Source organism: Sminthopsis crassicaudata, chromosome 1 (assembly GCF_048593235.1).
Source record: "Sminthopsis crassicaudata isolate SCR6 chromosome 1, ASM4859323v1, whole genome shotgun sequence".
Lineage (NCBI taxonomy): Eukaryota > Metazoa > Chordata > Mammalia > Dasyuromorphia > Dasyuridae > Sminthopsis > Sminthopsis crassicaudata.
The window spans coordinates 256,305,972-256,323,735 of NC_133617.1; the positions used below are offsets into that span (position 1 = coordinate 256,305,972).

A 17,764-nucleotide genomic window follows, 5' to 3' on the forward strand; every position below is an offset into this window, starting at 1 on the left:
CTAGAGTTTATTGAAAGGTGGGCTGGTAACATAGTTATACTTGAGCTTTAGAAAGCTTAACTTGACAACTGAGTGGAGGATGGATTGGAAACAGGAGACATTTGTCCCAGGGAGACCAATCAGGAACTACTGTTATAGTGCAGTTATGAAATGATGAATGCTACAGCAAGGGAATGCCAGTATCATAGAAGATAAAGTATAAAGAAAAGAGTATTTGATTAAGAATTGGAGGACATGGATCCATATAAGGGCTATTCAATTTATTGTGTATGATATTAGGCAAATCACTTAGTAATAATAATAATACCTAACATTGTTTAGCACTTAGTATGTGCCAGGCACTGTGTGCAACATCTTTTACAAAGGATGAAAAAGAAGAGAAATTAAATAAATTTGATTGAATATTGCATTATTGATGTTTGGCAATTTCATCATTAAGGACAATGTAGCAGAGGATGATAACAAAAACAATATTTTGGAAGATATATTTCAAAAGTAAGGAATGAGAGAAGGCAAAGATCTGTTTTAAAAAATACACAAAAGCCTAATAAGTATATGCCATAAATATTTCTTTTAAATAAATGGATTGGTGCTAGAAGTAGCAAACACCAAAAATGAAATTAATTATATTTTAACAGATAGGAAATTATCTGTTACTGATGTGGGAATCATTATTGAATCAATTGTCTATGTAAATTCAGAAAACTGTCATGTTAGAGCAAAAAGCTAAATTAGTACAAAACTAGAAAAAGATATGCATACAAAATAAATGGCTCAATAATGACTTATTTAAAAAAAATTATAGATGTTAAAAAGTCAGTACTAGTAAGTTGAAATAACAAAGACAATAAGCATATAAAATCTTAACCAAGGAAAAGTCAGCTATTATATGTCAGCTATTAAAAAAGCTTAAAAAGCATCTCAATCATCAAACATTTGATTTAATTACCAAGCAGAAATAATTAGAAGCTGAAGGTAACATCACTTTAAAATATAAATAAAATTGTGAGATTATACAAAAAAAGAAATTATAAACAATATTATATCATAAAGAAGAGGGTGGAAGAGAAAACCAATTTTTAAAAATCTTGGTGAAAGATCCAAGATCCAAACAGTCCAGGAGATTAAGTAAAGAAAGTAGGAGGAAAAAAAGACAGAATAAAAATGTAATTTATTTCTAAAAAAAAATTATAATAAACTTATTTTAAAAATCAAGGATTTGGACACTTAATGTTACATTACTGAATGCCCTCAGGGAGAAAGAAGAAATGATGGAAAAGACATTTAATACAAAAAAGCATATTAGATGATGTGTACATACATAGGTAGATTCATGCTGAGAACAACAGTTGTGAGGTAATTAAGGAATTAATTCAAAAGATGACTCAAGAATGGAAGGCACCAAGGCACCAAGATTATTAAAAAAAGAAAAAAACCTCTAATCATACATATTAATACTGAATAAAACAACTGACCAAGAAGATCATATAGCCACTTCCACATCTATGAAACATTTTTTGTGATTATCATCCACACATGCCATAGAAGGCATTCTTGGTGAAGATATCAGGAGGAAATGGTTAGGTTTCTTGAAGCAATATTTCAAAATAAACTATATCTTTATCATGTAATTGAAATGCTACAGTCAGCTAATCAACAAGAATTTAAGTAGCTACCATGTGCCAGGCATTGTAATAAGCACTGAGGATATATAAAAAGGGTACTTATCTTTAAGGAATTAAAGATCTAATGGGAGAGATAATCAATACATAAACAATATGTATAAATATGCTATGTACAGTTTAAATAGGAAAAATCAACATGAGAATTAAGAGGGGTTGAGTAAGACTTTCTAAAGAAAGTGAAATTTTAGCTGGCACTTGAAAGAATCCAAGGAAGTCATGAGGCAGAAGTAAAAACAAGCATTCCAGGCATGGGGAACAGCCTAAAAAATGCTTGAAATTGAGACATGGAATATCATGTTTGAAGAAAAAGAAGAGACCATTGTCATTGGATCAGCAACTCCATAGAGGTAGAGGGAGGGACATAAGGTGTAAGAAAACAGAAAAGTAGTATAGGATTGCAAGTTATAAAGGTCTTTGAATGTCAAACAAAAGATTAAATATTTGATCCTAGAGCTGATGTGGAGCCATGGGAGATCACTGAGTAAAGGGATAGCATGATCAGAATTATACTTTCAGAAAATCATTTTGGGTACTCAGTGGAGGAGAGATTTTAATAGAGGGTGATCTAAGGCAGGCAGTCTCACCAATAAGTTACTCCAGTAGCCCAGACTTGAGCAGATAATTCCTCACACTAAGTTGAGGGCAGTATTGGAGGAGAGGAGAGGCTCTATTCTATTTTATTGCAAAAGTAAAATTAACTAGCCACAGCAGTAGATTGAGTATAGAAAGCTGAGAAATAGTAAGGAGTCCAAGAGCCTGAGAGAATTGGGAGACCCAGTTAATAGTATCTTTGACAATAATAGTGAGTTTTGGAAGGAGGGAGGGTAAAGGGGAAAAGATAGTTATTTGTTCTGAATATGTTGAATTTAAGATATCTTTAAGATATACAGTTCAAGATGTCTAATAAGCAGATAGAAACATGAATTGGAAGTCAGCATAGAGGTTATGGTTGGATAAGTAGATTTAAGAATCATCAGCATAGAGATGATCATTAAATCCATGGGAGCTGATATGATCACCAAGGGAAGAAGCATAGAAGGAAAAGAGAAAAAAATCTCAGGGCATTCCCTGTGAGGCATTGGTTTATAGGCATGACCTCAATGACTGTCCAGTGAAAGAATAGTCATATAAATAGAAGGAGAATCTAAAGAAGGGCATCTTCTTTTTTATTTTTTTTTGGGGGGAGAGATTGTGAAAAAAATTGAATTATATAGGAAAAATTTACCACTTTAAAGGCTTTTTTTCCATTAAGTTATCTCCAATCCATCAACATTTTCCAAGATTGTCTAAGTCTAAATATAGAAATAATCTTAATTGAAAATCATCTCATCACAATATTTGCTGAAGCTTAAAATAAGAAGATGAATCCTTATCAAAGATATTCACTATTGTGATTGAGAAGATACATTATAGAGCCCAAGTGTATCAGGGTTTATTCTAGAAAATTGAATCTTCTGGATTCTCTTTTTTTTATATCATGTATATCATGATATATCATTATATCAAACACAGGGTATTTTGTACCTACTAAAAGTGGTCCATAATCATATAAAAGAATTTGTTCTAATCACACATCCATCAATTTGTGTATACACACACACACATTAAATAAAGTAGATGAAAGATTTCTTTTGATGAGAATATGACAAGCAATTTGATAGATAACCTATGATTTTAGGAGGAAGCAAAAATGACTCTAATTAATAAAAGATAATTCCTGTGAATTTATAGAGGATTTGAACAAGATTATGCAGAATGGACAGATACTGATTTTTGAAAGCTTTTTATTTTCAAAGTATATACACAGATAATTTTTCAACATTGATTCTTGCAAAGCCTTGTATTCCAAATTTCCCTCTCCTTCCCCCCAACCCCTCACCTAGATGGAAAGCAATCCAATATGCCTTCTACATGTTAAAATATATGTTAAATCCAATACATGTAAACATAGTTATACAATTATCTTGCTGCATAAGAAAAATCAGATCAAAAAGGAAAGAAAATGAGCAAGAAAATAAAATGCAAGCAAAGAACAACAAAAAGAGTGAGAATGTTATGTTGTGATCCACACTCAGTACCCACAGTCCTCTCTCTGAGTGTAGATGGCTCTCTCCATCACAAGATTGTTGTAACTGGCCTCAATTATCTTAATTGTTGGAAAATATCACGCAGGCAGATACTGATGAATAGAACATCTAAATTAAAAACAAACAAACAAACAAACAAACAAAAAACAAAAACAAAAACAAAAACAAAACAAAACAACAACAACAAAAAAAAAAAAAACCTTACCAATTATTATAGTAGTATTGACACCAGAGAAAAAAACTTGGGGAAAAAAGAATGTCTGGCAGAAATTTAGGGTTAATGTTAAAAAATCTTCCTAATAATCATAGCTGTTCTAAACTGGAATAGGCTGCCCCTTCCCAGAGATTCTCAATCAAAAGCTGGATGATCATTAGTCAGACATGTTATGGCAAAATTCCTATTCAAATATGGGTAGAACTAACATCCTTTCCAATTCTCAGTTTCTGGGATTCAGTAATTCAATCCTATATTGTTCTTGACTGAAAGTTATATACATATGTAATTATAGCAATGTAAATGAAATACTATGTAGATTATGTTTAATATCATATGCAAGCATTGTTTTTTTGTAATGATCTGTTCCTCTGAAGATGATTTTATGTCACAAAATTCAATTAAATAATTTTACCTATCAATATACAATATGAACAGTGAAATATTTTTCATCACAATTTTGAAATATAGTTACTAAAAAAGAAACCCTGCCATTACCAAAAGACAACTCCTACAATCATTATCATTAAATTTCTTGTCATTCATTTGAACGCTATCTCTAATATAAGTGAATGAGATAGTTCAATTCAGAGAAAATTGAAAGTCATGAACTACAAAAATCCAAAATTCATCATTGTTCAGTACTATCAAAAATCATGGACTAGTTATTTTTTAAAATGATTTGGAGCAAAAGGGGGGAAAAACCCAATCAATTACCCTCTAATAATTTGAAACTAAAGTCTATGCAGATAAAGGATTAAGAGGACATGGAGCAAAGTTATGAAGGAAAAAAATAAGTACTGATTAGTGAGGCAATCGAGGCCAGTAAACAGAATCACTAAATAAGAAGTTTAAAAATCTGACTTCTCTTTCAGACACTATCACTGACTCCCTTTACAGACTTTACCCTAAGTCATTAAACTTCTATTCACCTTAAATTTCTCACTGTAAAATATTAATAAGATCTTTCTAGAACTTACTCCTAAAGCAAAGTGGTTTCTTTCATAGATCAGCTGATGATATTATAGGTCTTTTGTATCTTCAGGAACAAAAATTCATAGATCTTATACTATCTTTTTTATTTTATTTTTATTTCACAAAAATGTCTAATACATATTGTTCAAAGATGGGCCAGTTTCTCCCTTACTATATTAAATCAAGAAGGATAGTACTCAATAATACAGCAAAAAGAAAAGGGAAAAGGAATGCATTCCTCATAAAGTGATTTTTAGAGAAAAGAAATACTATAAGACTACTTTATCTGATTTGAATTCCAGGAACTCCCTCACATAATTAGCATTCATTGGATTAGCACCAGATTGGATTAGTTTGGTATAGCATTCATACAGTTATTTAAGAAGTTGGTAATTTAACAATGTTCTTTGACCCACTTGTTTGAATTAATGCCTATGGATCTAGATTAGCCAAGCTAATAGTCAGTCAATAAGCATTTGGTAAGCATTTATTGTGTGCAAAGGATTACAATAATCATCAGAGATTCTAAGAAAGATAAAAAATGCAAACCTTGCCCATATGTTCACATTTTAATGGAAAATAAAATATGCCAATATTAGGTAGATTGGTGTAGATATGGCAAATGGGAGCTAATTTCAGAGGAAAGACATTAGCAATCAGGGTAGGATTAGGCCAAGAAAAGCTTCTTGCTTCCTAATAAAATTAGAAGTGCCCTTTATCACTATAATTATACAACATTGTACTACAATGTTGGGTTTTTCAATAAGAAAAGAATAATAAATTAATGGAATTAGAATATGCTATGAGGAAATAAAATCATCTTTGCAGATGATATCATAATATACTGAGAGAATCCCAGAAAATAATACATGAACTTGTTCAAAACAATTCATGGCTTGAGCAAAGTGGCAAAATATAAAATCATCAATATAAAAGCATCAGCATTTCTAAATATTATTGACAAAGCTCACCAGTAAGAGACAGAAAAAGAAATTCCATTTAAAATTATTATGGACAATATAAAATACTTGGAGTCCTACATGCCAAACAACTCCAAGAACTATATAAACACAATTACAAAATACTTCTCACACAAATAAAGTCAGGTCTAAAAAGGCTGGGAAAATATAAATTGCTCACTACTAGGCCCGAACTAATATAATAAAAATGATAATTATGCTAAAATTGGTCTATTTGTTCATTGTCATGCCAAACAGCTATAAATTTATTTTTTAAATAACTTTTTATTGATAGTTCATATCCATGGGTAATTTTTTACAACATTATTCCTTGCACACACTTCTGTTCCAATTTTTCCCTTCCTTTACTCCACCCCCTCCCCTAGATGGAAGGCAGTCTTATATATTAAAAATATTATAGTATAACCTATATACAATATATGTGTGCAGAACAAAACAGTTCTCTTGTTGCAAAGGAAGAACTGGATTCAGAAGGTAAAAATAACCTGAGAAGAAAAACAAAAATGCAAACACTTTACCCTCAATTCCCTGAATTATATCTTCTCTTTCTTGAAGATATCCACTTCCATCAGAATACATCCTCATGCAGTATTGTTATTGAAGTATATAATGATCTCCTGGTTCTGCTTATTTAGCTCAGAATCAGTTCATGTCAGTCTTTCCAAGCCTCTCTGTATTCATCCTGTTGGTCATTTCTTACAGAACAATAATATTCCATAACATTCATATACCACAATTTACCCAACAATTCTCCAATTGCTGGACATCCATTCATTTTCCAGTCTCTAGTCACTACAAAAAGGGCTGCCACAAATATTTTGGCACATGCTGGTCCCTTTCACCTCTTTAGTATCTCTTTGGGATATAATCCCAATAGGAAAACTGCTAGATCAAAGGGTATGCACAGTTTGATAACTTTTTGGGCATAATTCCAAATTGCTCTCCAGAATAGTCGGATTCATTCACAACTCCACTAACAATGCATCAGTGTCCCAGTTTTCCCACATCCACTCCAACATTCATCATTATTTTTTTTCTGTCATCTTAGCCAATCTGACAGGTGTGTAGTGGTATCTTAGAGTTGTCTTAATTTGCATTTCTCTGATCAATAGTGATTTGGAATAATTTTTCATATGAGTGAAAAGAGTTTCAATTTCATCATTTGAAAATTATCTATTTATATCCTTTGAACATTTATCAATTGGAAAATGGCTTGATTTCTTACAAATTAGAGTCAATTATCTTTATCATTTGGAAATGAGGCCTTTATCAGAACCTTTGACTATAAAAATGTTTCCCTTCTAATCTTGTCTTCATTAGTTTTGTTTGTACAAAAATTTTTCAATTGATATAATCAAAATTTTCTATTTTGTGATCAATAATGATCTCTAGTTCTCCTTTGGTCACAAATTCCTTCCTCCTCCACAAGTCTGAGAAGTAAATTATCATATGTTCCTCTAATTTATTTATGATCTCGTTCTTTATGCCTAAATCATGGACCCATTTTAATCTTATCTTCGTATGTGGTGTTAAGTGTAAGTCCATGCCTAATTTCTGCCATACTAATTGCCAGTTTTCCCAGCAGTTTTTTCAAATAATGAATTCTTATCCTTAAAGTTGGGATCTTTGGGTTTCTCAACACTAGATTGCTATAGTTATTGACTATTTTGTGCTATAAACCTAACCTATTTCACTGATCAACTAATCTATTTCTTAGCCAATACCAAATGGTTTTGGTGACTGCTGTTTTATACTATAGTTTTAAATCAGATACAGCTAGGCCACCTTCATTTAATTTTTTTTTTCCCATTAATTCCCTCAAAATTCTCGACCTTTTGTTCTTCCATATGAATTTTGTTGTTATTTTTTTCTAGGTCACTAAAATAGTTTCTTGGGAGTCTGATTGGTATAGCACTAAATAAATAGATTAGTTTAGGGAGTATTGTCATCTTGATTTTATTTGCTTGACCTATCCAAGAGCACTTAATATTCTTCCAATTACTTAAATCTGACATTATTTGTGTGGAAAGTGTTTTATAGTTTTGCTCATATAATTCCTGACTTTCATTTGGTAGATATATTCCTAAATATTTTATGCTATTGACAGTTAGTTTGAATGGAATTTATCTTTGTATCTCTTGCAGTTGGATATTGTTATTGATGTATAAAAATGCTGAGGATTTATGTGGATTTATTTTGTATCCTGCAACTTTGCTAAAGTTGTGAATTATTTCTATTAGCTTTTTAGTAGAATCTCTGGGTTTCTCTATGTATGCAATCATATCATCTGCAAAGAGTGATAATTTGGTTTCATCATTACCTATTCTAATTCCTTTAATGTCTTTTTCAAATCTTATTACCAAGGCTAGCATTTCTAATACAATATTGTATAACAATAGTGATAGTGGGCAATCTTGTTTCACTCCTCATCTTACTGGGAAAGGTTCCAATTTATCCATATAGCATTTGATGTTTATTGATGGTTTTAAGTATATATTCCTGGCTATTTTAAGGAAAAGTCAATTTATTCCTATTCTTTCAGGTTTGTTTTTTTTTAATTAATTTTTTTTTTTTTTTAGGAATGAATGTTGGATTTCATCAAATGCTTTTTTTGCATCCATTGAGATGATCATATGTTTTTTGTTAATTTAGTTATTGATATAGTCAATTATGCTAATAGTTTTCCTAATATTGAACAAGGCCTGCATTCCTGGTATAAATCCTACTTGGTCATAGTGTAATAGCCTGGGGATGATTTTCTGTAATATTTGTTTGAAGATTTTAGCATCAATATTCATTAGGGATATTGGTCTATAATTTTCTTTCTCTGTTTTCAACCTACGTGGTGTAGGTATTAGCACCATATCTGTGTCATAAAAGGAATTTGGGAGGACTCCTTCAATCCCTATTTTTTCAAGTAGTTTATATAGCATTGGAGTTAATTGTTCTTTAAATGATTGGTAGAATTCACATATAAATTCATCTGGTCCTGGGGATTTTTTCTTAGAAAGTTGATTAATAGCCTGTTCCATTTCTTTGTCTAAGATGGGGCTGTTTAATCAACTTATTCTTCCTCTATTAATCTGGGCAAGCTATATTTTTGAAGGTATTCTTCCATTCCATTTAAGTTATAGAATTTATTGGCATAAAGTTGGGCAAAGTAACTCCTAATTCTTGCTTTAATTTCCTCTTCATTAGTGGAGAGCTCTCCCTTTTCATTTTTAAGAGTAACAATTTGATTTTCCTCTTTCCTTTTTTTAATCAGCTTTACTTAAGGTTTATCTATTTTTGTTGTTTTTGTCATAGAAGTAACTCTTAGTTTTATTAATAAATTCAATTAGTATTATATTATTGCTGTCTATTTCTTCTTGCAGCTCTCTTAATTTCTCTTTTAAGAATTTAGATGCTAAACCACTTAGTTGTTTCATTATCTATGCTACCCTTTAGGAAGATATAGTGCTCTTCCTTATCTCTTTTAATTAGATCAGTTTTTGCTTTTGCATGATCTAAGATCAGGATGGCTTCCCCTGCTTTTTTGACTTCACCTGTAGCATAATAGATTATGCTCCAACCTTTTACCTTTACTATGTATGTATCACCCTGCTTCCAGTGTAAACAACATATTGTAGGATTCTAGCTTTTAATCCAGTCTGCTAACTGCTTACTCTTTATGGGGGAGTTTACCCCATTCACATTTGTGGTTAAAATTACCATTTCTGTATTACTTGCCATTTTGTTTACCCCTTCTTATGATTTCTTCCTTTCCTTCCCCCTTCCCCCTCACCCCAGTATTAAACTTGTGAACACCACTTGCTTCTCACAGCCCTCCCTTTTTCGTATCCTTCCCCCTTCCTTAGAGTTCCTCCCCTTATCTTATCCCTTTTGCTCGCAATTTCTGTATTCCCTTCTGCTTAGTTTACTCCTTCCCTTTTCACTTTTTCCCTCCCAGTTTTCAATGTGGTTGAAGAAGTTTCATCATAATTTGAATATGTTTAATATTTTTCTCTTTTAGCCAATTCTGACGAGAGTATGATATACAATATGTTCATCCTGCTCCATTCTTTCTCTCAGATATAAAAGATTTCCTTTTCCTCTTCATGAGATGTAGTACCCCTACTTTACTCTTTTTCTATTACAACTTCCTTTCCACCTCTAGTTTCTAGGACAAATTATATATGTGTTCTTCATATATATTTATTGCAGAAATATAGCTCCCAAGATTTCTTTTAACTTTTTAGATTTATCTTGAATTCTATATTTGGCAATCAAACTTTTTGTTTAGTTCTGGTTTTTTCATCAGGCATAGAAGAAATTCACTTATTTCACTGAATTTCTATCTTCTTCCCTGGAAAAAAAATGCACATTTTTTCTTGGTAAGTTACTTTGGCTCCATACCAAGTTCCTTAGCTTTTCAGAACATCAAATTCCAGAATTGTTTTTTTCTAGCAGCTTGTAATATTTTTTCCTTGGTTTGATAATTCTGGAATTTAGCCACTATATTTCTTTGAGTTTTGATTTTAGTGTCCCTTTCAGTAGATGACTGATGAATTCTTTCAATGTCTATTTTACCATCTGTTTCTATAACATCTGGTCAGTTCTCTTTGATAATTTCCTAGAAAATAGTGTCCAGGCTCTTTTTTTCATCATATTTTTCAGGGAATCCAATAATACTCAGATTGTCTCTCCTAAATCTATTTTCCAGGTCTGTTGTTTTCCCCAAAAAGGTATGACATTTTTTTCCATTGTTTCATTTTTTGGTTTTGCTTGATTTATTGTTGGTGTGTCCTCAAGTCATTCATTTGCATCTGTTCAATTCTGATTTTCTTTTTTTTTTTTCAAAGCACACACAATTGAAGCTTTAATAAACATTAATTGTCATACTGTCGATTCCCAATAATTAAAACAAAAACAGACTGGCTGTACACAGCCTATAGGAAGGCCAAGACCTGGAGTTATAATGGAACATGACTGAACAGGTAAGACACAGATTCACCATTGTGCGTTCTCCATATGGCTTCAGCCAATATCATGGAAATGTCAATAACCTGAATTTTAGAGCAGTGCTTCATTTTATCCTCTTGTGGAATTGTATTTGTGACCACCACAGCCTCAAATGCAGCATTATTAATCCTGGAAATAGTTGGTCCAGAGAAGATTCCATGAGTTAGAATAGCATAAACTTTGGTGGCTCCTGCAGAAAGTAACTTATCTGCAGCATGGCATATAGTGCCACAGGTGTCTGCCATGTCATCCACAAGGATGGCTACATGATCCTTCACATCACCAACCAAAACCATCCTGTCCACCTCCTTTGCCTTCTTTCTTTCTTTGTGAATCAAAGCAAACTCCACATTCAATCTGTCAGCAATTGATGTCACTCTTTTAGCTCCACCAGCATCTGGGGACATAATGATACAATTCCTCCATTCTGCAATATTTTCTCAAATCCATTGCAAGACTGCAGGTTCTGCATACAAGTTATCCACCGGAATGTCAAAAAAACCCTGTATCTGAGAAGCATGGAGATCCATCGTAATGATATGATCAGCGCCAGCCACTGAAAGCATATTGGCCACAAATTTTGCAGAAATTGGAGCACAACTCTTGTCTTTTTCATCTTGTCGAGCATAAGGAAAACATGGGATCACTGCAGTCACCTGGGATGATGATGCAATTTTGTAAGCATTGATCATAATGAGAAGTTCCATCAAGTTATCATTGATTTCTCCACAGCCACTCTGGATGATGTAGATAGACATCTTCTCCCCTCACACTTTCACCAATTTCTACACTGATCTCCTGGTTACTGAATTTCTTGGTGACCACCTTGCCCAACTCCAGCCCCAGTCTGTCTGCCACTTTCTGAGACAGGTCCTGGTGCGAGCTGCCGCTGAACAGCACGATGTTGGGCATGGTGGGCACGGGGCACTGGATGGTGGCAGTGGTGGCGATGGCGGTGTCTGCTTCTGCTGGTGGCTCAATTCTGATTTTCAATGAATTATTTTCTTCAATCACTTTTTTTTACATCTTTTTCTAATTGTGCAATTGAGGTTTTAAGTGAGTTGTTTTGTTCTATGAAATTTTTTTTCTATTTTGCCAATTTTATTTTTAGAGAGCTATTTTCTTTTTCCAATTCACTAAATCTCTTTTTCAAGGATTTGATTTCTTTATCCACTTTATCTTTAAATGAGTGCGGTGACTTATCCAGACTTTCTTGCCAAGCTTCCCTTTCCTTTTCCCATTTTTCTTCTAGCTTTCTTGTGAGAGCCTTTTTAATTTCTTCTATGAGAGTCTTGTGTGGTGAGGACCAGATCATAGCCCCTTTTGGGGATTCATCTGGAGACAGTCTGTTTTTAGTCTCCTCAGGGTTTAAAGTCTGCTGTCTATCCATATAGAAGCTATCAATAATTAAGAGTCTGTTTAAATTTTTTGCTCATTTTGTCAAAGATGGATCAATGAAAACAAACTAGTAAAAAAACAAATGATCTAATTTTTGTGTGTGTGTGTGAGAGAGGGGGTATAACTGAGCTTCCTCTACATAGCGAGGCACTAGCAGGACAGCACTGGCTGTGATGTATCTGTGTTCTGAAACTCTGAGACTCTGAGAGCATGCTGAGACAGTCTGGGTGGGTGTGGCCATGTCCTGAGAGACACTAGCTATGCAGGGTTATAGTCTTTACCTCCTGTGTTTACAGCTCCTTTGCTGGTCTACTGGCTTGCTGCCAGGACAAATTATCCACATTGGTAAAGTACTCAGCAGAGATGCCTGAGATCACACTCCACCCTGCTCAGTCAGCTCTGTACTCTCATTGTCTGCTGTGCTGGCACTACTTGCCTGCCTTCAGTCTGCATCCAATCTAACCATCTCCACCCATGAGCAAAAAAAAGATCTTTTTTGGTGAATTTCAAGGATATCTTCTGTTGGTAATTATTTGTTTTTCGTTCAAGCACTAATTCTGAGACCTTGTCATGAAATAAATTCTGAGAGCAAAGACAGAGATTAAGTAGATGTGTGTGTCCTCTCTGCCATCTTGGCCATAAATCCCAAAAATGTATTTTATAGAACTAATAAAAAAAAAAAAAAAAAAAAAAGCAAAATTCATCTGAAACAACAAGAACCACCTGGGAATTAATGAAAAAAAATTACAAAGGCTAGTGACTTAGCAGTACCAAACCTAAAACTATATTATAAAGCAGCAGTCATCAAAATCATTTCATACTGGCTAAGAAATAGAGAAGTTGATCAGTGGAATAGATTAGATACATGTAATCTCCTATTTAATAAATCTCCAAACTCCAACTTCTGAAATAAAAACTCATTATTTGAGAAAAAAATTGCTAGGAAAACTGCAAAATACTATGTCAGAAACTTAGCATAGATCTACCTCTCACACTCTCTACCAAAATATGATCAAAATGGGTACATGATTTTTGGCATAAAGAATGATACAATAGACAATTTAGGAGAGCAAGGGTAATTTACCTTTAAGATTTTTGGAGAAGGGAGGAATTTGTCACCAAAGAAGAACTAGAGAACAATATGAAACATAAAACAGACAATTTTGATTACATTAAACTGAAGAGATTTTGCACAAACAAACCAAGAGAAACAAAATTAAAAATGAAGAACAAAACTGGGAAAATTATTTACAGCCAGTGTTTTTGATAAAGGTCTCAATTCTAAAATATAAAAAGAATTGTGTCAAATTTATGAGAATACGAGTCATTCCCCAATTGCCATCTATAGTCATATGAAAAAAATGCTATAAATCATTACTGATTCTCTGATTAGAGAAATGCAAATTAAAACAACTCTGAGGTACCACCTCATACTTCTCAGATTGGCTAAGATGACAGAAAAGATAAAGACAAATATTGGAGGGGATGTGGGTTACTAATGCATTGTTGCTGATGGAAAATGATGCAACCATTCTGGAGAGCAATCTAAAAATATGCCCAAAGGGCTATAAAACTCCATTTTCTTTTATCTAACAGTACCATTAATGGGTCTATAGCCCAAGAAAATCATAAAGGAGGGAAAATGTTTATAGCAGCTCTTTTTGTGATAATAAAGAATTGGAAAATTAGTAGTTGCCCATCAATTGGGGAATGGTGAACAAGCAGTAGTATATGAATATGATAAAATATTATTCTAAAAAATGATGAATAAGTTGATTTTAGGAAGGCTTGGAAAGATTTACATGAACCGATGCTGAGTGAAACAAGCAGAACTAGGAATACATGGTACACAATACCAACAAGAATGTGCTGTGATATACTATGAAAGACTTGATTCTTCTCAGTGGTTCAGTGATCCAAAGAAATCTCAATAGATTTTGTACATAAAATGTCATCTGTATCCAGGAAAAGAACTATGAAGACTGAATATATATCAACACATGCTATGTTCACTTCTTTTTTCTATTTTTTTTTTTTTACCTCTCCCATGGTTTTTCCCTTTTGCTTGATTTTTTTTCTCTCCCAACATTATTCATGAAGCAATATGTTATATAAATAAATAAGATTATCATCTGTAGTAGATTGAGGCGGCTTCTTGCAGAATGTAGAACTTTACCTGAACCTTGAAGGAATCTAGAGGAATTAAGAAGTAATATGGTTATTGTTCAGTCTTGAGCCAATTAGGGTTTTTTTTTTTTAACCCCTTGGGAAAGGTTCTGGAGTGGTTTACCATTTCCTTCTTCAGCCATTTTACAGATAAAGAACTAAGGGAAAAGAGTTAAGTGACTTGCCCAGGGTTCACAGAATTAGTAAATGCCTAAACCCAGATTTGAATTTTACAATATGAGTCTTCTTGACTTCAGGCTTAGCACCCCATCTACTGTGCCACCCAGCTGCCAATTCCAAGGAATTGTGACCAGCCAGTGAAAACACTGAGTAAAAATATTACTGTCTTTTGTGAAGAACAACAAATGTAGTTATACATTGCACAGTATATCAAGAGTACTATAATATAAAAAGTTTGGAAAGATTGGAAGGAACCAAGTTAAAAAGGGCTTTTCAAAGTCAATTATAGAATCTTATCATCAGTCTTAGAGTTAATGAGTTTGTGTGTATTTGGTTATCCATGTTCTTCATTGTACCCAAGTTGTATATTGCACTTATTGAAATTATTTATTCTTTTCACAAATGCAAAATGGATTTCCTTTTATTCAATTCTGTGATCAACTCATTTGATATCTTAAGTATTAGATTGAGCCAGTAACTGAATGAAATTGATACAGAATTACAGAATATAATTTGTCCTATGTGTGTTGTTGACCATTCTCTTTTGAGTGATCATGAATCTCTTTGTAGAGATCCTGAAAAAAGTTTTTAATCTGGAATACACATATGTATATGTTTATGTGTGTATGTGTGTACATCATATATTATTTATATGCAAACATATGCATATATTAAATGTGTGCATATATAACATATACACATGTATATTTAGGTATGTAAACCTTCATATATTTGTTTATAAAACATTGTGATATAACTACATATGTACATATATACATCATGCATACTCATAGAGATGATTGTATTCAACATAACTGGTTTACCAGTAAGCCTTATTTTATTGATTTAGAAAACATTATTCTGAGAATGAGGATAGGACCATATAATTCACCAAATTGCCAGAGTGATCAACGACAAAGCACCCATGTAATTTCCTGAATCTTAATGTATTAAGCACATTATCATATATAAATAGGTAATAATAGCCATGCAAATGATAACCCAAAGGATCTTTCAATTTACATGAATCCCTCTTCTATTTCACTTTGTCCAGGATATCCTCTATGACAGCTGGCAAAACCTTTGTTGAACATGCATCTCTCCATGTTATTCCTTATTTGACATTAATAGAGTTATTTATTTGTGAGTACATTTATCAAAATAAAATCTTACATGAAATCACCCTTGTTGGAGGGAAGCTTTTATGACTTAATTTCACTTTACTGAAGGAAGTGCTTTTTAAAATTTGAGTAAAATTAGTAAAAACTTATTTCCATTTTACCTGTTAGCAATTATATTACAATTAAGATATAGTCTGATATGGAATATGATTTTGAAAAATGATTGATTCTTTTTTCATATTTCTAATGAAGATGATTTCAATCATAAAGACTTCATAGAAATAAGAAAGTAGACAGAAGGGTTAATATTTATTATTTCTATAATTACTGAGAAGCTTCATGGAGCTCTGAGAGAGTATGGAACTTAAAAAAAATTCAACTTCAAATGTTGCCTCAAATGCTAACTAGTTCTGTGATCCTAGACAAGTTATTAAATCTATGTTTCCATTTACTCACTTATAAAATAAAAAAGATTCTATTCAATAGACTAAGATCCCTAGCTGCTCAAAATCATTGATGCTATGATAATTTTTCAATAACAATTTTAAAATAATTACATCCATAATTTTTGACATCTTCCCTTCTTGTAGATATCATGAGAATTGTTTCCTTACTGTAAACCTAAAAATTATAGTACCTTATGCATTAGTTTCTTTTGTATGTTCTTCTGGATTCCCTTTTTTACATAGTATATCTACCTTTATGCAAAATAATGGGAACTGATATATTAGAGTTCAAATGTCAGAGTCCTATAATTGATAAGGAAAATTTATTCTAGAAATCATAATTAATCTGCTTTTTCTTAGTTTTTTTTTTTTTTCTTTCACATTTTCATCTTATATTGTCATAGGATAATATGACTTATTTTGAATTTTATGACCAATTATAAATATGCAGACATAGGTTCTCTTTCTGTTTCTTTATTATCTTCCATTCACCAGTTTCATCTATAAATGTCTTTTAGATAATTTGCCTTAGATCTTATTGCAAGGTCTCTTTACATGTTCATTAATTTTCAATGTTTTATAAAACGATACTCCTATTAATCATTGGGTGTTCTCTTCTACAGTTTTATAGATGAATTTTTTAGAAATCAATGCTGTTTTTATTGTTGTTATACAATTTCCTTAGTTTGTTAAGCAACATTTTTGTAACAAGTTCAATTTACAGAGGTTTGGGGGACCTTATTACCTAGTAACCTATTTGTTTCTTAAATAGCATTACTTAATTATAGTTAATTATTCTCAAAATATTGGAATTCTTTCAAATTTCTATAGCTATGTCTTCTTTTGTATATTATTGCATGATCATCACATATAGTACATGGCACAAAATGCTTAATAAATGCTTGTTAATCAATTAAGCAGAAAAATGTAGACTTCCATGTTCATGATGATAGAGAGGGTATAGAAAGAATAATTATCTGAATTCCTGGTCACATGAGTTGTTGATGTTCAATGATTCTAGTTTCTTGCCCCTATTAATGTCTTTAGTTCTTTTTAGTGTGTGTGTCTATATGTGTCTCTCTGTGTGTGAATGCATATATCCTCTTGACACAGAAAAATAAAGATACTATAGTAGAGAAAGTAGTATTTGGGAAACAGATTTGACTTTAATGAAGTTTTCGTTTTTGTTTTTGTTTTAGTAAAAAGCAAGGCATGCTGAGTTTATGCAGGCAAACCAGAAGAGTTCTTACCAAAATTTACTCATAATAGTTATCCATATAATAGTTCTACCCAGCTTTAATTAAAAGTTGTAATGTTCTCTTAAATTCTAGAGAACAGTAGAATTATTTATAGAGGACATGAATTCAGATTAAAATCAATATGCAAAGAGTAAAACTAGATAATTGCTTACTGTGGATGAAGGTTTGGTAAAAGTTTGGCATCATGATTAAAGTAAAAAATTTAACTCATAGTGAAGTGCAATCTGTTTTAAGTTCACTGTTCATAGAAAA

At 32.3% G+C, this 17,764-nt stretch overlaps 1 pseudogene; it reads right to left on the reverse strand.

Annotated features, from left to right (window-relative positions):
• Nucleotides 1-10,760: 10,760 nt before the first annotated feature.
• On the reverse strand, nucleotides 10,761-11,866 carry LOC141553861 (ribose-phosphate pyrophosphokinase 2 pseudogene; annotated as a pseudogene).
• Nucleotides 11,867-17,764: the final 5,898 nt, after the last annotated feature.